Raw genomic sequence first — 24,916 nt, 5'->3', positions numbered from 1 at the left:
TTCTGCCAAACAGCTAAATGTTTGGTTAAATGTAACCCCTCTCTCTATTCCCATAGTGCCTGTTTCATATAACATCAGTATTTACCTAAACCACCACTGTCCCAACTTCCTGCTCAAATGTCACCAATTGATCAGCCCACACTTGCATGATTGCTTGTCTTGGAAATCCATGGCTAAAGTCTGAAACCATTAAGGTACAGCTTTACCCAGATCTAACTGACATTGAGCCTGAAGTGTTATTGGGCTGCAAGCTGTTTGGGGGGGGGGCAGAACCTCATAAATCTAAATTATTAAGCCCATTTCTTTTAAAACGTCATCCCTTTCATCTTCATTTTCTATCAGCATGTACTCCTTGGACTGGATTCTACCACCCTCTACTCCTGTCATCTTTCTTTTGTATTGTTTTCCTTCATTATGTAGTAAGCTCCTTGGAAGCTGAAACTGTATCCATCTAAGTCTGGCATAAGCTAAGTGCTTAATAAATGCTTATTGACTGGGTCCCTCCTATGCAGATGGGGGAATTTACTGTGTAATGCCAGAGAAACTGAGGCAGGAGAGAGATTAGAGAGTTTTTAATATTTTATTAATGGGAGAGTAAGATTGACTGGACAGCACTCTCATCTCAAATTATCCAGACAGAGATAAAGATATACTGGGACCAAGGAATCCATGTTGGTCCCAGCGCTGGAGGAGACTGTCATCCCAAAGAATCCAGTGTCCAGCCTCCAGCCATGAATGTAGGAAGCCCAACTTCTTAAATCCCTTTTCTCTGAACAAAGAAAGGGGTGAGAAGCGCAGGAAAACTGTCAGGATGGAAGAGGCCATAAACCCCAAAAAACCCAGAGACAGGATGTCTGAATACACAGAGATAAAGATGTCAGTGAAATATCTTGGAATATTTTAGAGGGATGTTGTAAATTCTTGAGGACAGAAAAGAGTCAGGAGGTCTGCTCTCTTGTTTATCTTACTAACAATTTATAACCTTAGAGTAAATGGTCCTCAGCCTTAATAGACCAGAGGGATATTTACAGATTAGGGGAGTAATTAGGGAGACTGAGATAAGGGAAACTTGTACAAGGAAACTGAGTCAGGACAGTTAAAGAGAACTGTGGCATAACAGCTGCAATGGGAATTCATCTTTAAAAGTGCAAACATATCTCCATCTTAGTCACTTAAAAGAAGACGAAGTGCATTCCTGGCTGGAAACTCTGGTAATTTAAGTTGATTATAAAAGTGGAATCTCAAAGAGTTCCCCAAGCTAGAGAAGGCAGCGATAACCCCATTCGACCAGCGACCCAAGGATCTGATTTTGCCCTAATACAAGAACATGCAACAAGGCCAAGGGGCATCGGTTCCCTGGATACAGCTTCTTTTTGCCTCCCCTCCCTCGCTCTCACGGAAAACAACAGGGTCAGCGAGAGACCAACCTAGTGGGAGAAAAACAATCAACTGCCAAGGACAGCTTTGTCCTAGCCTATCAGAGGTTGGTGTGGGAGTGGGGAAAGGAAGCTAAAGGAAATCGGATCCTAGAGGCAGCCATGTTAGCTTTGAAGGCAGAAAGGGGGTGGGAAAAGGAACTCGTCAGAAAATCCAGGGCCAATCAGATCCCAGACGCAGTTTTATTGTTGGCCTATCCCATGTTTGTTACTAAGGTGGAAGGTGGATGGGTAGGAAACTACGGCACCGACTGCGCCAATCAGGAGGTCTCAGACGCAGTTTTGTCCTTGGCCTATCCCATGTTTATTGCTAAATTGTAAGGTGGGTGGGTAGGAAACTGCAGCACTGACCGCGCCAATCAGGTTACAGATGCAGCTTTGTCCTTGGCCTATCCCCTGTTTGTTGCTAAGTTGGAAGGTGGATGGGTAGGAAACTGCAGCACCGATTGCACCAATCAGGTTCCAGACGCAGCTTTGTCCTCTGCCTAACCAGTTTTTGCTGTGAAGGTGGATGGGCTAGTATTCAGCTCCTCTGATGTGCTTTTGTCAGGTCCCAGAGGCAGCTTTGTCCTCAGCCTATCCAACATGAATGTGGAGGGGGGGAGGAATGAAGTGCAGCAGAGAATCCAGGGCCAGCCAGGTACCAGGGGCAGCTTTGTCCTCGGCCTATCCCATGTTGGCTGGTAAGGTGGAAGGTGGAAGGTGGATGGGAAAGGAATCTGCGCCACTTATCTGCGTCAATCAGGTCTGAGAGGCAGTTTTGTCCACGGCCTTATTGCTGTGAAATTGGAAGGTGGGTGGGTAAAGTAAGCTTTGCCAAGAAAGCCGGAAGCTAATCAGGTCTCACAGGCAGCTTTATGCTAGGCCTAGCGGTGTTGGCCGAGGAGGGGAAAGTGGAATAGAGGAAGGAAAGTGCGTCATAGGATTCTGGGCCTGTCAGTTGTTTTTTTTTTTTTTTTTTCCTTTTCCCCAGACGTGTAGCCGGTGTTTGCCGCGGAAGTGGAAGAAGAGCAAGGGAAGGAAAGTGCATCATTAGGATTCGGGGCCTTTCAGTTTTGTGCTAGAGCTAGCCGGTGTTGGCCGAGGAGGGGAAAGGGGAGCAGAGGAAGGAAAGTGCGTCATAGGATTCTGGGCCTGTCAGTTTTTTTCCCCAGACGTGTAGCCTGTGTTGGCCGCGGAAGTGGAAGAAGAGCAATGGAAGGAAAGTGCGTCATAGAATTCGGGAACAGTTTTTTTTTTTTTTTTTAAACCCAGACTTAGCCGTTGTTGGCCGCGGAGGGGAAAGGAGAGCAAGCGAAAGAAAATGCGTCATAGGATCCGGGGTCTGTCAGATCCCAGAAATAGCTTTATTCCAGGCCTATTTAATATTCATTGCGGAGGTAAAAGGAAGGAAAGAAAATTCTTTGGAGACTCCGAGGCCTCTCAAATCCTAAGAGGCAGCTTTAGTCTAGGTCTATTTTAATGTTCGTTGCGGACTTGGAAGGTGGCGGAGCGGGGGGTTGGGGGAGGGAGGAGGAAGGAGGGAGGGAAGAGAGGAAGAAAATGCGTCATAGAATCCTGAGCCTGTCAAGTCCTTCAGGTAGCTTTGTTCTAGTCCTTGACAGTGTTTGCTGCGAAGGTGGAAGGAGGGAGGGGAAAGAATTTACGTCAGAGAATCCAGAATCAATCATGTTTCAGAGACAGTTTTGTCCTCGCCCTAGCCAGTGTTTGCCGCAGAGGGGGAGGGAGAGGGGGAAGAGTGGCAGCTTTATTCTAAACCTTGTCTGTGTTTGCAGCGAAGTTGCGAAAGGGTGAAGGAAGTTACGTCATAGAATCCGGGGCCAATCTGAACGCGGGAGGGGCAGAGTCTTCAGCCTATACAGTATTTGTTGCGGAGCTTGGAGAGGGGGGCGGGGAAATTATGTCATAGAATCCAAGACCAATCAGGTCGTAGGAGCCTCCGAGTCCTTGGCCTATCTCCTATATTACCTGCAAAGGTGGAAGAGAGCTAACGGGGAAGGTGAGGCCGAGACAAAAGCCAATCAGAACCTAGAGTCAGTTTTGTCGTCTTTGAGGTAAAGCATCTTTTAACTGCTTGGGTGGGAGAAGAGAAACTGCGCCTTCGTTAGTTACATCTCAGAAAACGAAAATTTAACTCTCTGGACAGCCTTAATGTGATAATTATTATTATAATTGGGAATGAATTGAGGACTTTTTTTTTTCTTAAGGGTGTCACATAGGAATTAAAAGGGATACTATTTGTGATTTTAAATCATTGGATTGTTGGTATATGAGCCATGTGATAAGATAAAAATGAATAAAAATTGAAAAGGGGAAAACCCTGAAAGGTTAGAGCAGGGTGGGTCCTTAAAACCCATAATCTCCTAGCTGGGTTGTATTGTGTTTTTTTTTGAATGTGCTGAATTGGACAAGGTATTGGGATTCACGCCTTAATTTTGAAAAATAATAAAAGATGTTTTGGTATGAAACATTATTTTAATATAATTTGTATCAGCACAGGGGGTGATGCTCTGAATTAAAACTCAGTTCCAGAACCACACAGCCAAAGAGGAAAGATGAAAATGCACTGTCATATGTTGGGGGGAAAAAAAGGTAATTATTTGCATGGCCCTGATCAGGTAAGATTTAATTAATAATTAATTTCTGTTTATTGGGGGGGAGGGTCATATTAAAGTATATATGAGGTTTAAAAGAAATATCATTTGTGCTTTTAGCAATCTAAAGGGATTACTAAGAAAAATATATAGTGCTATAAAATAAAAATAAATAGATTAAAAAGTACAAACATCCTAGCAAATTAAAGTTGAGTGGGACCTCTGACAAATCCTTAGAACATAGCATATCAGAGCTGGAAGGTGTTTTTTGAGTAGTGAATGTTAGAGTGTGAAGAGAAAAATTTAGAATATAGTATTTCAGAGCTGAAAAGGCAATTGAGGCTCTTAAAATGTCAGAATTGGGAATGAACATAGAAACCAGAATACAAGATCCAGTTGGACTCTTATAACCTAAAATTTCTGAGGTGGTAGATGTTTAGAATCTAGAGTGTCAGCCCTGAAAGGATCTTGAGAACAAGAAGAATTGGAAATAGGAAGAAAATTAAAACTCAGAAAGTAGGAGATCATAACTGAGAAGCCAGGATGACAGAGCTGGTGGGACCTTCAAATATCAATGAATGTCAGAACTAAGGGTGTCCTTCAAACCATTTAATATCAGAGCTTTAAATAAGTCAGAAGGACCTTCGGGATACACAGTATAATTTTGCTTAGCAAGTTATTGAAAGGGATAGGTTCCTTTAAAAATACTAATGTACATTTTTTGATATGCAAAATTTATTTCACTTAGTTATACCAGCCCAGTTTTGATATTCTGAATTCAAAGGCAGCTCTTAAACTTGAAGAAAGGTGTATAAAAGTCTAGTGCTTTCTCTAAATACCAAAAAAAAAAAAATTTCCCTAGCTTAGCCTTGATCAGTTAACACTTTTAATGATATTAATGCTATTGATAATGAATTGTTTATATTTATTTTAAAATATAAAGAATTAATGTTTGAAAGGGTCATCATTTGTGCTGGATTGTTAAGAAAAATCTACACTGTCATAGAAAAGAAAAAAAAACAGAGCTTGGTGAGGCTTTTAAACATAGAATTTGAAGAATGGAAGTACCTTTCAGAGTAAAACAGTGCAGGTGAGAAAACGCTTTACAATAGAAAATCTCAGAGTTGGGCTAAATTGAGAGTGAATAGAAGCCAGAATATTAGACTTGGGAGGGGACTTAGAACATGGAATATACATGTTCCTTCTGTAGTTGGGAGATATCTTGGCATCTAAAATGACTAAGCTGAAAGGGGTTCTAGACAAGGGAATGTCAGAAGTAGGTATGACTTTATGTTACAGAAAGTAGGGAGATGGTCATAGTTTAATTACAAAAATTATCAGAGCCAGTGGGACTATAGAACATAAAATTTCTGACCTAGGAGACATCAATTTAGAGGAACCTTATAAGAAAGGAAGGGGAAGCTAATCAGAGAATCATCAGAACTATCAGAGCCCATAACCCATTAAGAGATAGAATGATAGGCCTGGGGCTAGCCCTTGAGAGGAGAATCTCAGAGGTGGTAGGACACTTAGAATACACAGTATCATTAGCTGGACTAAAGATTATTTTATTTGCTTCATTGAGTGAATTATTGGAAATGATTAGTTAATTTAAAAAAAGAATTACAAAGCATATTTGTTGGGTGTGATGTAACATTTCAACATAATTTATGTCAGTATAGTTTTTATGCTCTGAATCAAAAGCCAGATCTTGAATCACAGAGATTCAAGAGACCAAGAACAGTAATAAATACGGTTCTTTATCTCACTGCCAAAAACAATAATTCCCTCTGTGACCTTGATCAGATAAGGCTACCATTGAAGGAAATAAAGAATAAAAATCTTCAAAATTCATATTTTTAAATCATGATAATTCTAAGACACATATGCATTGTGATAAAATCAAAATGAATAAATAAATATCAAGGGTAAAAAAAAAATCCCTAATAGATCCAAGCTGGGTAAAGTCCCAGGGAGGTTCTTTTGAAGGGCGCTGTATGGGAAAATAGTGGAAGAATGCTTAGAATACAAAATTTTAGAACTGAGAAAATAGTTGAGACACTGTCAAAAATGTGAGTGACTATAAAAAACAGAATATCAAACGTGACTCTATTCTTGGAAAGTAGAATTTTTGAGTCTGGAGGCATCTTAGAATCAAGGATACTTGATTTTAACTGAAAAGATCTTGAGAACAGGAAATATCAGAAATAGAAAGGAGCTATAAAACTAATCAAACAGAAGACAGTAAGAGCCTGAGAACCCAGATTGATAGAATCTTAGAAAAAATATTAGAACAGTGAGAGGCCTTTGAACACAGAAAGTTGTATCACAGACTATTAGAGCAGGGAAGGCCCTTATAACTGACTTGTCAGAGTTAAGAAGGTATTGAGAACAGGAAATATAACTAGAAGAAAGGGTTTTAGTGTGGTGTTTAGTTTTGTTTTTGCTTTTTGCTTTTTACTGTGCTTACTGAGAGGCAAGGTGTTAGGAATGACAGTACCAAATGATTTATTTGGTATGAGGTGAAATATTTATTTCATTAGAATTTATAGCAACATAGTGATATTCTGAATTAAAACATGTTCCAAATCATGTAGCCAAAGGGCAGAAGTAACTTTCTTTGGCTTCCCATCAAACCGAAAATGAATAAATAAAAACATAATTCCATGCGGTGACTTCACCTGGAAAAACTCCTATTGCTTTTTTTTTTTAGATTTTTAAGTACACAGGATTTTAAATCACTGTATTGCTAAGACATATATAATTTAATAAAAATTAAAATGAATATGTAAATTAAAGGTAAAGAAGAAGCCTAGAATATTAAAAGAGTGAGGAGGGGCTTAAGACAACAAGGCTGAGATTCTTTAGATTCAGAACATGAAATATCTCACTTGGAGATATGCCTCTTAAGAGAATACACCAGAAATTTGCTATAGTTTAAAATAACAAATTTTGGAGATGGGGTGACCTAAGAATCACAGAATGTCTGAGTGGGGAAGACTCTCAAAACATAGATTGTGAGGGCTGGGAAGGGCCTTCCATTGCATAATATCATAGCAAGGAAGAAGCTTTTTAAAATATGTTCATGGGTCAATGTATTGGGAAAGAAAGTGAGCAAAGGTGTTGGGTGGAATAGGTAAATAAAAAAAAAAACTGGTAACAATGTATATTTATACTATTAACATATGTTTCAATATAATTTAATTCTGCACAATTTTGACATTCTGAATTAAAAGTTAGGTCCTGAACTTCGTCGCCAAAGTGGAAAGGTGAACATACAGTTGTATTGTTTGGACCCCCCCCAAAAAAAACCAAATTATAAGCGTGGATCAGGTAAGATTGTTATGGATATTAATATTGTGTGATGCCGTTCATAGAATACTGGACCTGCAATCAGGAAGACCTAAGCTCAAATTTGACCTCAGACACTTACTTTGCTGTGTGACCCAGGACATGATTTGGTTGCATTCTTTTGAAAAATATAAATTGTTAAATATATGAGATTTTATTAAAAAGGACATCATTTGTGTTTTTAAATCACTGTATTGCTTAAATATATGCAATGTAATAAAGATGAAAAAATAATGTAAAAAGAGAACTCTATGTTATCAGAGAAGGAACAGGATCATGAGGTTCTTTAGAATATGGAATGTCTGACTTGGAGGTGCCTTTCAAGACAATACACTGAAGGCTGGATATAACTTAGAATGGTGGATTTCAGAGGTGGAAATGATTTAATCACAGAATGTCAGAGTGAGGAGAGCCCTTAAAACTGATTGTCAGAGCTGGGAAGACTGGGAAGAAGTTTTTTTGATGTGTTCAGAGGACCCCAAGTATTGGAAGGGACAGATAAATTTTTAAAGATAATATGTGGTATGTGTATGAGATAACATTTATTTTGATATAATTTATTTCTGCGTAATTTTGATGCTCTGAATGAAAAGTCAGGTCCTGAACAACACTGCCAAAATGGAAAGGCAAACATAATGCCTTAATTGGATACCAAAAAAAATTCTAAGTATGGATCAGGTAAGATTGCTCTGGATGTTAATGTTACATACTGCAGTGTATAGGGAGCTTGACCTGGAATCAGGAAGGCTTAAATTCAAATGTGGCCTTAGACAATTACTTGCTGTGTGACCCAGGACATGAATTAGTTTTATTGAATAATGTAAAGTCTTAAGTTCACAAGACTTAAAAGGACACCACTTGTGCTTTAACATCATTGTAAACATATTCAATATCATAAAATAAATAGGCAAAGGAGAAGAAAAGTAGTCCTAGAAGGTCGGAGTTTGGGTCATAGTCCAGAATACTGTGGAAGGAGTAAGGGACAGGTAGAATTTTGAAGGTGAGAGATAGTTTTAGCTAACAATTTCACAGATGGGAGTTTACGCTACAACCTAATTTGCATGATCAAATTGAGATTGGACACAGATGCTAGGATATCAAACCTAGGAAGGGACTAAAACATGATGGAACATGATGGAAGCATCTTAGCATCCAGAAACCTGGAATATCCCAGTTTGGAGGGATTTTCTAACATAGGAAGCCTGTAAGATCTTAGGACATAGAATATATGATCTGGAAATAGCACTAAAGAGGAGAATCTCAGTGCTGAAGGGGGACTTAAAACACACAGTCTCAAAAGGTTGAGTACAGTGGGTTTTTTATTTGCTCAGTGCTAAATCATTGGGGGGGAATGATTAATTTAGAAAGAACAACAACAAAGCTTATTTATGATATGTATGTGATCTATCATGCATTTCAACATAATTTAAGTCAGCACAGTTTTGGTGCTCTGAATAAAAGTCAGGGCTTGAACCACAGACACAAAGAAGAATAGTAACAATATTTTGCTATATCTGGCTGCCAAAAAAAAGTAATTCTCTATATGACCTTGTTCAGGTAAGAGTGCTATTGATACCAGTGTTACTGGAAATGAATTGGTTGAATTTATTGAAGGAAATAAAGTTTTAAATATTCAAGATTCAAAAAGGGACCCAAGTTGTGTTTTTAAATTGTTACATGGAAAGAACAAAAAGTCTTGAAGATCAGAGTTGGGTGGAGCAGTGAAACTTAGACTGTTAGTGCAAGAAGGTCCTTAGAGCATGGAATGTCTGTACTAGATGTGCCTTTTGAAGGGTGAATGTTAGAGCAGAAGAGCAGTCTGGATACTGAATATCAGAACTTTGGCCACAGAAGTCAAAATATCTGAACTGGGAGGGCACTTAGAATATAAAAGGTCTGAGCCTGGAAACCTCCTATAATTAAGAAACTGAAAGGATCTTAAGAAGAGGGTAGATTTTAAAGGTGGAAGGGATCATGCAGTAGGAAATGAAGAGCAGGTGAGAATCCAGAATGTCAAAGCTAGTAGGACCTTAGAACATGAATCCCATAGCTTGGTAGGCCCTTTCACAAAAGGATACCAGAATTAAGGAGGTCTTGAAACACGGGATGACAAGGTTAGAGTGAGGCTCAAAAATTATTTCTGTGCACTGCTTTGATTGGGTAAGAATGAAATTGATAATAATGTTGTTGACAATAATTGGTTGTTTTTATTGAAAACATAAAGTATGAAGTAAGCAGTATTTAAAAGCACCACTGTTTGTGCTTTTAAATCACTGTATGGCCAAAGAACATATGCAGTGTCAAAAAAAAGGAAAAGAAAAACCCCTAAGAGGTCAGAGAGGCCTCAGAATATAGAATGTCCAGTTTGGGAGGTTCTTAGAGAATATAAAAGCATTTGACTAAAGTTAAAATTTGAAAATTCAGTTATTTTATTAGGCTAAATAAAAAGGACTAGTTCATGCAGTATTTTAATTACATAAAGACTGCTGGTGTCATTAAAAGGTGTTTGGTAATGAATATAGAGTTTCTTCAAAAAGATGTTAATTGCACAAGATCTAAAAGACATTTTGTGTGCTTTTGAATCATATTACTGAGATCCATGTGCAGCATAGGTATAAAAAAAGGAAAAAAAATCTCCAACGTCAGATCCAGATGAGACCAAGGATTATTAAAACACAGAACGTGTGGATGTCCTAGGTATCTTTCAAGAGAGTATCTTGGAAGTAGGAGAGTTTAGAATACAGAGTTTCAGAGTTCGGACAGTCAAAACTGAGAATTGACATAGAAGAATGACTATCAGATCTGGGAGGAAACTTAGAACACAGTGTTTGTGAGCAAAGCAACATCTTAGAATCAAGAATGCCTAAGCTGGATGGGTCTCTAGAACATGGAATATCAGATGTAGAAAGGACCTTATAATACATAAAAGTGGGAGATGTTCAGGACCAGAGATAAAATTGTCAAGCGCTTGGCATATCTTAGCACGCAATGCCAAGTCTGGGAGTAAACACAAAAGAGATCACAGAGGTAGGAGAACCCTTCCAAGACAGAACATTAGAACTAGGAGTGGCCATAAACCAGAAGGTTTCAGGGATAGGATTGCTCTTAATGCTTAAAATCCAGAGGTAAGTAGGATCTTCAAAACATACAATAGCAAAGGTGAGAAGGCATTATGTTTTGTTTTGTTCTAATCTCATTGAACCAAGGTATAGTCAGGTGGGTTTTTAAAAAAAGCAGTGATAGAATGATAAGAAATATTGATGTCAATAAAATTTATATCAGTAAAGAATGATGATGTTCCAAATTAAAATTCAGGCCACAAAATTAAAGGAGAAAAATATAATGCCTTAGTTGTATTCTTCCCCGCCCCTGCCAACACACACATGAAATGATTCCACGCAATGCCTTAACAGACTTAGAACACAAATTATCAAAGCTAGAAGAGGCCCTAAAATGCTATTATAGCTGGGAACAACTTTTGTTTGTATTACATCATCTAAGATAATTGGGAAGGAACAGGTTAATTAAAAATTAATAAAGTCCATTCTTGGCATAGTATACAACATTTATTTCAATATAATTTATATCAGAATAGTTATAATGTTTTGAATTAAAAGAGGTTGGACCATGCTAAAAGGAAAAATAAAATGAAAAGCCTTATCTGGCTACCAGGGAAAAATAGTGTCATGTGGATTCTTGATTAGATAAGACTGTTCTTGAGAGAAATAGTTATTTGTACTTAATTGACTATATTTATTGAAGAAATAAAATGTTAAGCAAGGGTGTATTTATGCATGTTTAACAGTAGACTGGGGGGGGGGTTGACACATGACACATTTAATCTGCTTTAATAGCATTTTTTTCTATCACTTTAAATCTAGACAATAAACAAAATAAATGAAGCTTTAATTTTTAGCTTTTATCAGTTTCCAAGATGTAAATGATTACAGTAAAGATTTTAATATTAGGCTTTCACAATCCAGGACAGGCTGGCTAGAGCAAATCACTATTAAGTACACAAAATTTAAAAGGAACATGCTTTTTTATATTACTGGATGACTGTGAACCATATTTAATGTCACAAAATAAACAGAAAATATCCCAGCTTCATGGGGCCTTAGAAGATGAGAATTGGGAGGTGTCTTTGAAGAATATAGAATTTCAAAGGGGAACTTAGGAATGTATGAACTAGGAAGCATCTTCTAGTACAGCATGACTAAGTTGAAATTGTCAGTAGAACAGGGATTATTAGAAGGTAGGAAGATCTTCCTCTGGTTACAGAAATTGTTAGAGCTTATAGGACCTTAGGAGACAATAGCATATCTATTGTCTTTTAGCAACAAAAATGGGCTGATGGAACCCTTAACCCTATGGTTTGGAGGCACCTTATAACTCAGGAAATGTGAGATGGTCACTCTGAGAATCTAAACTGTCAGAGCCCATGAGACCTTTGAACAAAGAATTTTTAAGCAAGGAAAAAACTCTGGAGAAGGGAGTGTCTCGGTGTTGAGGCCACATTTAAAACAAGAGACAATAAGTCTAAGGGAGCCCTCAGAACACAGAATATTAGAGATTGGAATAACTTTAAAATCTCACAGTGTGAGAGCTGGGAGGGCTCTGGGGCAGAATGGTTTTGTTTAATTCATAGACCAAAGTACTGGGTGGGGCAAGTTATTTCTTTAATATTAAATATTTAATATAATTTATGTCAGCACTATTGCACCATCTTAAACTGAATTACAAATCTGATCCTGAACCATAATGACAAAGGAAAAGGTGATATATGCAGTCTTAACTGAATACCCAAAGAAAACTAACTGCAGTGCCTTTTAACTGTAACACTGCCATTAATAGGCTTATTAATGAGTTGGCTGTATTGAGGGAAAAAAATTGAGTATAAACAAGATTCAAGGGGAGCTTCATTTGTGTTTTAAATAATTGGATTGTTAAATTACATGGAGTGTAATAAAATTTTTAAATTTAAAGGGAAAAATAAGATTGGAGCAGAGACAAGTTTATTGAATACAGGGAGAATGTTGAAGTGGGAGAGCACTTAGAATATAGACTTTCATATATGTAAAAATCCAGACATTAAATAGAACTAGGAATGGGCAAAGAAGTCAGAATCTCAGAATCGGTAGAATACAATGTCCAAGGTATCCTGGCATCTAGAATGCCTTAGTTGGAAGGAACTCCACCTCGATGGTAGAAGTGTGGAGGTACCTTAAAGCTCAAAAAACAGATGTTGAAAAAAGAGTATCCAGAATCTTGCTTTCAGTGGACCAAGTGGGACCTAGAATTCAGAACATCAGGTCTGGGCATAGCTTTAAATAGGTTAATATCAGAGCTGAGGATACTTTGAGCAGGAGTTAACATTTAAAGTAGCCTTAAAAGCACAGGTTGTCAAGAGTTAGGAAAGCCCTTAGAATGTAGTCAGAGCTGAAAGGGACTTTATAAGTCAGTGCCATGGCTGAGAAGGAGTTATGGGGTTTTTAAATATATGATATAGATAGGCTTATTAGTATAATTTTTATCAGCATAGTTTTGATGCTGAGTTAAAACTTGCGTTCTGTAATCATATAAAGAGGAGAGGTAAAAATAAAGAGCTTCATTCAGACCAAACAAAATTCTGTTTACTTCCTTGATGAGGTAAGGCAGCTGTTGATCTTTCATTTTATTAATAATAAATTTGCCATATCTACTGGAAAAAATACAAAATTTATCAGGGCTACCACTATTTGTGCTTTTAAGTCATTACAGCATTATTTTTTAAAATGCAAAGAACAAAAGCTTCATTTGGAAAATGCTGGCTCTTAGGAGAAAATATTCAGATCTAGAATTGCATTCCAGAATGTGAGTGAGCCACCCGATCCAGAATATCAGAATTGAGAATATTTAGAACAGAATTTAGCTGAGAGGCATCGAGGAATTAAGATTGCATGACCTGGAAGGAGCTGCTTTAGCAATGTCAGTGGGAGAAAGAATGCAAAAAACAAAGGTAGAAAAGGTTATAAATTGTCAAAATGCTTTGGATCTTAACCTACAGAATGTTCAAATCAGAAGTCCTCTGAAACAACTATGTCTGAACTAAATGGAGCCCTAGATAGCAAAGATCTTGTGAGATGGGAGATGATCAGAATTAAAGAATAAATTATCAGTGGGTTCTGGGTAAATGGAGTGTCAGTCCTGGGAATAGCCATCAAAAATAGAATGTCAAAGGGGCACTTAGAATAGGACTGTCAGAACTAGGAGAGCCCTTCCTACCCAATTTTTGGAACAGGAATGATCTTAAAACCTCAATGACAGTACTAAGACTTTTAGCATATATCCTGTTATCTGGGAAGTTTTTATAAATTTGCTCAGTGTGCTAAAGTATGAGTATTATATAATTTTTAAAGGCAGTATCATACCAGCAAGGTGGTGATGGTCTGAATTCAAACTTGGGTGTTGAGTCAGTCAGAAAATGAAGTACCTTAAATTCATACTGTGCCTTGTTGCAAAACAGTAGTAGTAGGGACTGTCACTGATATGAAGGGACCCTTTAATATAGCCAATGAAAGATGGCCAGAGTTGCAAGGAAGGAAACAAATTGTTTATTTTTTCGACTTGCTTTGTGCCAGGTACTGTGCAAGTATTTAATTTGATCTAATGCTTTATTTAGATCATATTTCTATACTAATCTAAATTGTCCCCATGGGACTTTGGCATACAAAGTATTCCACTCAGGCATATTTCTAGAGAGAAGAATGTCAAGAACTGGGGGGTCACTTAGAACAAGGGGATATCATAGATAGGAGATCTTAAAAAACAGTCAGCTCTAGGGATGACCTTAAAACCACAGAATATGAGCTGAATAGGCTTTTATAACTGCTGGGAGGAGCCTGAGAATACAATATTGTGGATGGGAAGAAGTCTTTAAAAAATTTGCTTAATGGGCGTAGGTAGGTGGCACAGTGGATAGAGCACCAGCCCTAAAGTCAGGAGGACTTGAGTTTGGCCTCAGATACTTAACATTTCCTTTATGTGTGACCCTGGGCAAGTCACTCAACCCCAATTGCCTCAGCAAAAGAAAAAAAAAAATTGCTCAGTGGTCTAAAGCAGGGGTCCTCAAACTACGGCCACGGGCCAGATGTAGCAGTTGAGGATGTTTATCCTGACCCAGGGCTATGAAATTTTTTTATTTAAAGGCCCACAAAACAGAGTTTTTGTTTTGACTATAGTCTGGCCTTCCAACAGTCTGAGGGACAGTGAACTGGCCCCCTATTTAAAAAAATTGAGGACCCCTGGCCTAAAGTATTGCAAGGAATTGTTTAATTTTGTGACGATAAAGTCAATGGTGTGATATACAACATTTCAGTATAATTTATATTGGTACAATATTCATGCTACAAATTAACAATAAATATGAACCACATAAGAAAGGAAAAATAAAAGTAGTGCTAGTTAGTTAGTGCTAAGTTAGGATTTAAAAGGAACATCATTTGCACTTTTAAGATATTATATTACTAAGATATTTATGAAATACAAGAAAATAAATAATTCCTAGAAGACCTGAGCAGGTTGGGTCATGAGACAGAGAATGGGAAATGCCTTTCAAAGAAGAAAGTTGAAGTTGGGAGAAAGTTTATTATACAGTATGTGCCAGCTAGAAGGGCACTTAGAATATGGGATATCAGAATTCTTAGAATGAAGACTGTCAGAAGTAGGAGTGACCTAAAAAGCATGGAATGCAAGAGATGGGAAGGGTATTAGAACTCAGATGTTCTGAGCTGGGAACACATTGTGGTATCTCTGCAACATTTATTTTTACGGAATTTATATCAGTGCACTGGAGATTCTTTGAATCAAAACTTAGGTCCTTAACCACACTGCTAGAAAGGAAAAGAAGGTGTGTGGTACCTTTTCTGGCTCAAAACAAGCTCCAAAAAAGCAATTTCTAGGAAGTGTCCTAATTTGGGAAAACTGCTAATGATATTACTATTATAGGTAATAAAGAAGCAGTATTTATTAGTTTTTTTAAAAAGGTTTTAACTACATAGGATATTAAAACTATTTTAAATCAATTTATTGCTAAGAAATATTCAGTATAAAAATGATAGAAAAAAATAGCCTACTACGTCAGAGCAAGATTAGAACGTAGAAAATAAGATTGTCAAAATGGGGAGGGTCCTTAGATTATCAGAACTGAGACAACTAGATAGAATTAGGAAGACCTGAGTTCAAATACAGCCTCACAAACTTCCTAGCTTTACAATCCTGGGCAAAGTCAATATCTGCCTCAGTTTCCTCAGTTTGATTAACGATAGCAGCTACCTGATAGGAGTGTTGTAAGGATCAAATGGAGTAAAATGAGATATGTCAAGCCCTTAACAAAATGACTGGCATATAAAAGATACTTAACAAAACTTCCCTTAGAATCAAGAATGACTGAGCTGAAAGGAACCTTTCAAGGGAGAATGAGTGTTGGAAGGAGGAAAGAACTTAAAATGTAGAATTTCAGAGCTGAGATTCCCATCCAAGCACCTCAGTGTTAGAATAGGAATGAATAAAGAAGCCAGAATATCAGATCTGGGAGGGTACTTAAAATAGGGAATATTTGAGCGAGGAGTTGTTTTAGAATCAATAAGTTGTGTGATTAGCTAGATCCCTACAGAGGTAAGAAGGCAATTGTAACATGATGTATGAGCTAATTAGAGCCTGAGAACACACACCTTGAGTCTGGGGAGCTTGGATCATGGAATTTAAGTCTTAGAGTTAGCCAGAAAGAAGGGAATGTCAGACTGATAGGTGCTTAGAACTAGAGATATCAGAGCTAGGAGAGCTAGACCACAGAACGGCAGAGCTGGAATGGACCTTAGAATGTAGATCTTTAAACTTGTGGGGTTCTTCAGAGCAGTGACACCAAATGCAAAAATTAATTTCTGCTGGCCACATACTGACTTAGTGACATTTGAATCTGATTGTGGCTCTATGCTCAGGAATTTACTGCCTTGAGTTTGACATTTCTATTTTAGAACACTTTCCACAGCTAGAAATGGAGAGTTTTTTCGTTGATTTTTTTTTTTTGGGGGGGGGGTCAGTAAGTGAAAATAATGCAATAGTCAGGTTAATTTGTAAAATAATTGAAATGTATGTGATGCTTTATGCAACTAAATGTTTCAGCATCATATCAACACAAGATTGATGCTCTGAATTAGGATCAGGTATTGAACCACAGAGCCAAAAAAAAAAAAAAAAGTGAAAATATACTGCTTTATATGGCAAAAACAAAACACCTTACAAAAAATCATGCAATGCTTGGATCCAATAAGATTTTCTATCGATATTATTATTATTGATGTTGACAAAGGGGAGTATTTATTGGAAAAATACATAAGACATAAAAGGAACATCATTTGCCTTTTAAATTATTATTTTATTAAACAATGTTAATGTGTTATGATAGAATAAAATCAAATAAAAGAAAAAATTCTGGCAGAGCAGAGCTGGATAGGGTATCGAAGCATAAAAGACCAGGATCTACTTAGCACATAGGATGCCTGGACAAAGAGGTGTTTTTCAACAGAAAATGTTGGATTTGGTAGATGATTTAAAATACAGAATTTCAGAGCTGGGAGTTCTTTCTGGGTATTGAGTATCAGAAAGAAAGTTTGAAGTAAAGTCAAAATATCAGAGTTGGTAGCTCCCTTAGAACAAGCTCTATGTTGTCTTAAAATAGAATAATTCTGAGCTGGATGAGGTCCAGAATACTAGAATATAGGAAGTGAATGAAGCGAGAGAGGTCTTAGAAGAAAATGGGAGATAGACTGAGCTGATAGAACTGTGGCACACAGATTGAAGCCTGGAAGTGGGCATTGGTAGGAAGATTTTAGAGTGCTGAGAGTTAAAGATTCTTAGATTTGTGAATGGCATTAAAACAGACAATACAGATCTGAGAAAGGTTTTTTGTGGTTTTGGTTTTTTAATGTATTCAGTGAGTCAAGGTATTGGGAAGCATAAGTAAATCTAAAAACCAAAAAGCATATTTTGATTTGTTATATAAAATTTCCATATTGAAATTCCATACTTGATGAGGTATTCTGTATTAAAACTCAGATCCTAAACAACCAAATGAGATTGGGGAAAATGTAGTACATTATTTGACCTCCTCCTTCCCCCCCCCAAAAAAAAAAAAAAGATGAAAAAAGTAATTCTATGGCATGCCTTGATCTGGCAAGATATTACTGTTATTATTAAGAAGCAACAGATCTTTTTTGGGGAAAAAGTAGGTGTTAAGTACTTGGGTTTTAATAAGACACCAGTTGTGCATTTTTAATATTGTATTGCTAAGAAACATACAGTACACCAAAATAAGTATTAAGAAATGAAAAGAAAAACTCCCTAGAATGTCAAAGCCGAGTAGATTCTAGATGTCTAGGCTGGAAGAGCTTGTCAAAGGAAAAAGTTGAAGGTGGGAGAGAACTTAGAATGGAGAATTTGAGAGCTAGAGAGCTAAATTTGAGAGCCTCTTAATGGCAGATATACTGTGAGCACACAGAGAAACTAGAATAGCAGAATTGGGAGAGTATTTAGAAGGAAGCATCTATGAACTGAGAGGTATGTTCAGATCTTGTGCTTGAGCTGAATGGGACCCTAGAATATCAGAGCCTGGGCATTCAGGGACCTTATAACATTGACAGTGGACAGTGGTCAGAGCCTACAAAAACATCAGAGCTGTTAGGACATGTAGAACAGAGAATAGCAAAAGAAGGAGGAGCCTTAAAATAACAGAATATTAGTGATGGAATAAACCTTAGAATATAGAACTTCTGACCTGCGAGGGACTTTAAAAGAAGCAGTGGTATAGCAGGGAAGAGTATTTTTCTTATTAATGTGCTCAGTGAGTCATTGTATTGGCACCTGCAAGTAAATTTAAAAAAAAAAAACAATTAAAAAGTTTGTTTATGGTAAATATTAAACATTACTTTTCATGTAATTTATTTCAGTGAGGTGGTGCAGCTCTGTATTAAAACTCAGGGACCGAATTAACAGCCAAAAGGGATTGGTGAAAATGTAGTGCCTTATTCAGATCCATAAAAGAAAAAAAAAGGGCAAAAAAGTGATTCCATTCAGTGCCTTGATCTGGTAAGGACTGCTATTCATGTCATTATTACTGGTAATGATTGACAAGTTTTTGTTGAAAACTATAAGGTGTTAAGTACATAAAATTTAAAAGGGACACCATTTAGGCTTTTAAAATACCATATTGATAAGACAATTGGATGTCCAGTTAGACATCTTAAATTCAACATATCTAAAACTGAACTTATTATCTTTGCCCCTTACTCCTCCTCCTCTTCTTCCTCCCATCTTCCCTATTACTGTAGAACAGGGGTCCTCAAACTTTTTAAATAGGGGGCCAGTTCACTGTCCCTCAGACTGTTGGAGGGTCGGACTGTAGTAAAAACAAAGACTTTGTTTTGTGGGCCTTTAAATAAAGAAACTTCATAGCCTTGGGGGAGGGGGATAATCATCCTCAGCTGCCGCATCTGGCCCGCGGCCATAGTTTGAGGACCCCTGATGTAGAGTATAACACTGTTCTCCCAGTCCTTCAGTATTAAACCCTTGGAGTTATCCTGAACTTTTCCTTTTCTTTTACCCCCCAAGTTCAATTCATTGACAAAGCTTATCAATTTCATTTTTGCACTCTCAAATACATGTCTCTCCTCTGCCTCTGTACCCACTCTGACAAAGGCTGGACTGTTACAGTAGCTTGATGGTTGATCTGGCTGCCTCAGGCCTCTCCCCACTCCAAACCATCTTTCATTCAGTCACCAAAAGTGTCTGTGGTAAAGGTCAGATACAACCATGTCACTTCTCTGCTCAATAAACTCCAGTAGGTCCCTGTCATCCTCAGAATCAAATACAAAATCCTGTTTAATGCCAAAAGCCCTTCACAATCTCCCCTCGCCCTTCTTGCCTTTCAGTGTTTTTTACACTTTGGTGTAAATCAGTTCAGTGACATTCCTCGCCTTGCCATTCCATAAACAAAACATGGTTCTGAGAATTTTTTCTGGCTTTGACTAACCCCCATGCTTGAAATGCCTATTTTTTCCATTCATCCTCACCTCCTGGCTTCTTTGGCTTCCTTTAAGTCCAATTTAAAATCCTATCTTCACAGGATATCTTTTGTAGCCTCTCTTAATTCTAGTGCTTACCCTCAATTACATCTTATTTATTCTGTATACAGTTCTTTGTATGTATCAGATTGCTTACTGTCCTTAGTTAGATAGTAAATTCCTTGAGGAAAGGAACTGGGTTTTTTTAGTACGAGTTGGCACATAGTCAAGTAGACACTTTATAAATGTTTATTGACTGACAATATGTAATGTAATAAAATAAAATAAATATTAAGAAATGAAAAGATAAGTTCCTAGCATGTCAGAGGAGGTAAGACCTTAAATAATACACTAAGCTGGGAGGTACATTTGGTAGCCCAAGCTCTAGGTTGTTAGAAGTGGAAGAGAGCTTTGAGCACTGAGGAAAGTCCTGGGCCTGAATAGCAGACTAAGAAGGGGATAGAGAAGCCAGAATATCAGATGTGAGCATGCATTTAGAACTTAGCACTCTAGCACCCGGAGTGTCTGGGTAAGGTATGGGATACATTCCAACACAAAAAGTAGAAGATGATCTGAATCTTAGAATAGACTGTCAGAATGTCAGGCTTAAGTGTGTGCATAGAGAGGAGAATGTCTGAGCTAGAAGAACACATAGAATAGAGCAGATCAGAAATAGGAATGGCCTGAAAATCTTAATATATAGATCTTACCTGTGAAGGACAGTATCATAGTGAGAAATGTTCTGCTGTTGTGTTTTTTTAATGTGCTTAATAGGTTAAGTACTGGTATTGGGAAGCACCAGTTAATTTATAAAATAAGAAAGTGAAATTATGCCATGATATGCAACATTAATTTCTACCTAATTCATTTCAGCTCAGTGGTGAACCTTTGAATTAAAACTCAGGTATTAAACCAATACAGCCAAAGAGGAAATCTGGGGAATGCTGTGCCTTCTGTGGCTCTAAAATAAGGAAAACCAGGCAAAAAAATCCCATTCAGTGCCTTGTTCTGGTAAGTCTGCAGTTGAAATGGAGTTATTATTGGATAATAAATGAGGAATCTATGGAGAACAATGAGATATTAAGTTCGTGGATTTTAAAAGCAATACTGTGTTAAGAAACATAAGTAATGTAATATAATAAATATCAAGAAAGGAGAAGAAAAAAGCCCTAGGATCCTAGATGATCATTTGGGAGCTGCTTTTGAAAGGAGAATGTTGGAGTGGGGGATTGTTTAGAATGGAGAATTTGAGAACTGGTAGATGGTCTTGCCTCTGAATGGCAGCTTATGCAGCAGGGCACACAGAGAGGCCAGGACAACCAAGCTGGGAGAACATTCAGAAGAGAGCACCGTGAGCTGGAAGGAATGTTCCAGTGCACAATGTATGAGCTGTGTGTGGCCTTTGGACTATCAGAGATGGGCATTCAGGAAGACCCTATAAAACAGAAAGGGGGTGGTGGTGGTGGTGAATGTTTGAGAACTCAGATTGTCAGGATCTACAGACCTTAGCACAGAGAATATCAAGTCTGAGAATAGAATAGATAGGAGGATGGAAGAGCAAGGAGAGTCCTTAGAAAAGAGAGTTTCAGATGTAGGAGTGGCCTTAAAATCACAGAATGTAAGAGATGGGCAGCTGACCTGTGAGGGGTTCTAGAACAAACTGTCATGTTGGAGGAGGAGTATCTTTTTAATGTACACATTGGGTTGAGGTATTGGGAAGCAGGAAATTTGAAAACAATGAGAAAGTGCAATTTTGTGAAGATATTCAGCATTAATTTCTGTATCATTTCTTTCAGTGGTCATCCTTTGAATTATAAAACTCAGGTATTAAACTAATACAACTAAAGAGCAAAGAGGGAAATGATGTGCCTTCTGTAGCTCTAAAATAAGGAAAACCAGGCAAAAAATCCCATGCAGTGCCTTGTTCTGGTAAGTCCACAACTGATGTTATTATTATTGGATAATGAATCAGGAATCTTAATTGAAAACAATACATAGTTAAGTACATCTGCTTAAAACAGATACCTTATGCATGTGGTCTTTGAAATTAATGTGTTGCTAAGATACACACACACACACACACACACACACACACACACACTCTGAAAAATGAAAAAATCCTGAGCATGTTAAAAGTTGATAGGATTTTATATCCTAACTAGCTAGGCAAAGAGGTGCTTTTCAAATGATATTAGTAGAGGTAGAAAAGAGCTTAAAATAGCTAATGTGAGAGCTGAAGGGTAGTCCTGCCTTTGAATGTTGAAACTTGGAGTGGTCTTCAGGTGAATCTGGCAGAGCCTTTAGGATATAACATTTGTGAGCTGGGAGGTATGTCCCAGTCCAGAATGACTGAGCTGGGTGGGGCCCTGGAACTTGGGATATCAGAGGTGGGCATTTAGAGGAACCTGTAACTTAGAAAGTAGAAGACGGTGACCATCTTGAGGAAACAAAATAATAGCGCCTGCAGCATCTTCATACTTAGAACATCAGACCTGCAGCTAGTCTTGGAGGGGAGAATGGCAGAACTACAAAGGCACTCTGAACACAGATAACAGAGCTCATGAAGCCCTTAGAATCAAGTCGGAGTGAATTTAAAATACCAGAATATCAGTGATGGGCTAGCCCTTTAGAATAAAGATCTTCTGACCTGCGTAGAACTTTAGCATAAATAATACATATGGGGGAAGTGCTCAGGGGGTTAAGGTATTGGGAAGCACCAGTAAATTTGAAAACAAGTGAAGTGATGCCACAATATATGGCATTAATTTCTGTATAATTCCTTTCAGCTCTGTGGTCATCCTTTGAACTAAAGCTCAGGTACTTAACCAATATATCCAAAGAAAAAAGGGGGAAATACAGTGCCTTCTCAGGCTCCATAAAGTGGAAAAAAACCGGGTAAAATATGCAGTGCCTTGATTTGGTAAGATGGCTATTATTGTTTTTGCTATTATGGGGAACAGTTTAATGAAAGCCAAATGCGTAGGATTTAAATTTAGTACATAGAATTTTAAAAGGGGGCATCATTGGTTCTTTTAGAACATTGCTTTTTGTAGTGAAGTATAATGAAAAGTAATAAATGGGAAAAAGTCTTGGATATCAAAATTAGTAGAGTCTCAGAACAAAGAATGACAGTGCTGGGAAGGTCCATGGAATCTAGGATGTCTAGGTTGGCAGGTATTTTTAAACAGAAGGTTTAGATGTGGGAAAGAGCTTAGAACAGAGAATTTGTGTGCTGGAGGGATTCTGGGCTCTGAATGGCAGAATAGGCAATAGCCACAACAGCCAGAATATATCAGATCTGAGAGAGCATTTAGAACAAAGATATTCTGATCTGGAAGATATCTTAGAATCCAGAATGCTGGGACTAGATGGGGTCCTAGAACCTTGAATGTCAGACATATTCAGGAAACCTTATAACACAAAAAGTGGAAGGGGGTCAGAGCCTGAGAACACAAACTGACAGAGAAAACTCAGAAGATTTTACTACAGAGAATGTCAGGCTTGGGAGTTGCTTAGAGAGGAGAATGTCAGAACCTCTAGGACCTTTTGAACAAGCTCTAGAAGAGCCCTTAGAACCCAGTATGTAAGAAGTAAAGAGTGGTCTTGAAAAATTACAGAATGGCATAGATGAGGCTCCCAGAACATAGGTCTTCCAAATCAATCAATAAACATTATTGTTGAAATTATAGTTAATATAATAAATATAATAGTTATTAAACACTTGCTATATGTATATTCTGCCCTATGAGGGACTGATTTAAAGAACACACAATATTATAGTGAGAAATGTTCTTCTGTTGTTTTTTTTAATGTGCTCAATAGGTTAAGTACTGGTATTGGGAAGCACCAGTTAATTTATAAAATAAGAAAGTGAAATTATGCCATGATATGCAACATTAATTTCTACCTAATTCATTTCAGCTCAGTGGTGAACCTTTGAATTAAAACTCAGGTATTAAACCAATACAGCCAAAGAGGAAATCTGGGGAATGCTGTGCCTTCTGTGGCTCTAAAATAAGGAAAACCAGGCAAAAAAATCCCATTCAGTGCCTTGTTCTGGTAAGTCTGCAGTTGAAATGGAGTTATTATTGGATAATAAATGAGGAATCTGTGGAGAACAATGAGATATTAAGTTCGTAGATTTTAAAAGCAATACTGTGTTAAGAAACATAAGTAACGTAATATAATAAATATCAAGAAAGGAGAAGAAAAAAGCCCTAGGATCCTAGATGATCATTTGGGAGCTGCTTTTGAAAGGAGAATGTTAGAGTGGGGGATTGTTTAGAATGGAGAATTTGAGAACTGGTAGATGGTCTTGCCTCTGAATGGCAGCTTATGCAGCGGGGCACACAGAGAGGCCAGGACAACCAAGCTGGGAGAACATTCAGAAGAGAGCACCGTGAGCTGGAAGGAATGTTCCAGTGCACAATGTATGAGCTGTGTGTGGCCTTTGGACTATCAGAGATGGGCATTCAGGAAGACCCTATAAAACAGAAAGGGGGGGGTGGTGGTGAATGTTTGAGAACTCAGATTGTCAGGATCTACAGACCTTAGCACAGAGAATATCAAGTCTGAGAATAGAATAGATAGGAGGATGGACGAGCAAGGAGAGTCCTTAGAAAAGAGAATTTCAGATAGGAGTGGCCTTAAAATCACAGAATGTAAGAGATGGGCAGCTGACCTGTGAGGGGTTCTAGAACAAACTGTAATGTTGGAGGAGGAGTATCTTTTTAATGTACACATTGGGTTGAGGTATTGGGAAGCGGGAAATTTAAAAATAATGAGAAAGTGCAATTCTGTGAAGATATTCAGCATTAATTTCTGTATCATTTCTTTCAGTGGTGATCCTTTGAATTATAAAACTCAGGTATTAAACTAATACAACTAAAGAGCAAAGAGGGAAATGCAGTGCCTTCTCAGGCTCCATAACTAGGAAACAAAACGGGTATTAAAATTATTTCCATACAGTGCCTTTTTTTGGTAAGACTGCCATTCTTAATACTGCATGAGTTTTCATGTATAATTGATATCATGTTGCTTGCCTTTTCAATGGAGGGGTGGTGGAAGAATGGGAGGAAATTTAGAACTCAGATTTTTAAAATATGAATATCAAGAATAAGTGAAAATTTAACAAAAAATGCCTGACCTGGGGATAGGATTCAAGGACCTGGAATGTCAGAGGTGGAGAGAATGAGTTGAACTTTATCAGAAAGAAAGTAGGAGACGACAACACAAATTGTCAGAGCCCAGGCAAGCTAAGCACTTTGAATATCAGTCCTGATTGTTGCATGCAAAGAAGAATGTCAGAATTTCTAGGATATTTTGAACAAAAGACATTAGAACTAGGCGAACACTTAGAACACCTGGGAGGCACTCTAGAACACAGATAACATATTGAAGAAAGGTGTTTATTTTTAATGTGCCCAGTGGGTTAAGG

The 24,916-nt window shown here is 37.7% G+C and overlaps 1 long non-coding RNA gene across 13 annotated transcripts in view; it reads left to right on the top strand.

The window, feature by feature from the left end:
• The first annotated feature begins 1,773 nt into the window (after positions 1-1,773).
• The window catches only part of LOC127542582 (uncharacterized), an 83,627-nt gene continuing 60,484 nt past the window's right edge, over positions 1,774-24,916 (top strand). Inside the window, exons 1-8 of one of the 13 annotated variants that reach the window (XR_007948732.1) lie at positions 1,903-2,119; positions 3,931-4,028; positions 7,267-18,505; positions 20,353-20,490; positions 21,276-21,408; positions 22,266-22,399; positions 23,401-23,538; positions 24,319-24,459. This is a non-coding gene — a long non-coding RNA (uncharacterized LOC127542582). The other 12 variants (XR_007948736.1, XR_007948734.1, XR_007948728.1 and 9 more) reach the window with 12 other exon arrangements.

Source organism: Antechinus flavipes, chromosome X, assembly GCF_016432865.1.
Source record: "Antechinus flavipes isolate AdamAnt ecotype Samford, QLD, Australia chromosome X, AdamAnt_v2, whole genome shotgun sequence".
Lineage (NCBI taxonomy): Eukaryota > Metazoa > Chordata > Mammalia > Dasyuromorphia > Dasyuridae > Antechinus > Antechinus flavipes.
Note: the sequence above shows the minus strand (reverse complement) of the source record. Positions and strands in the feature narration are given on the sequence as shown.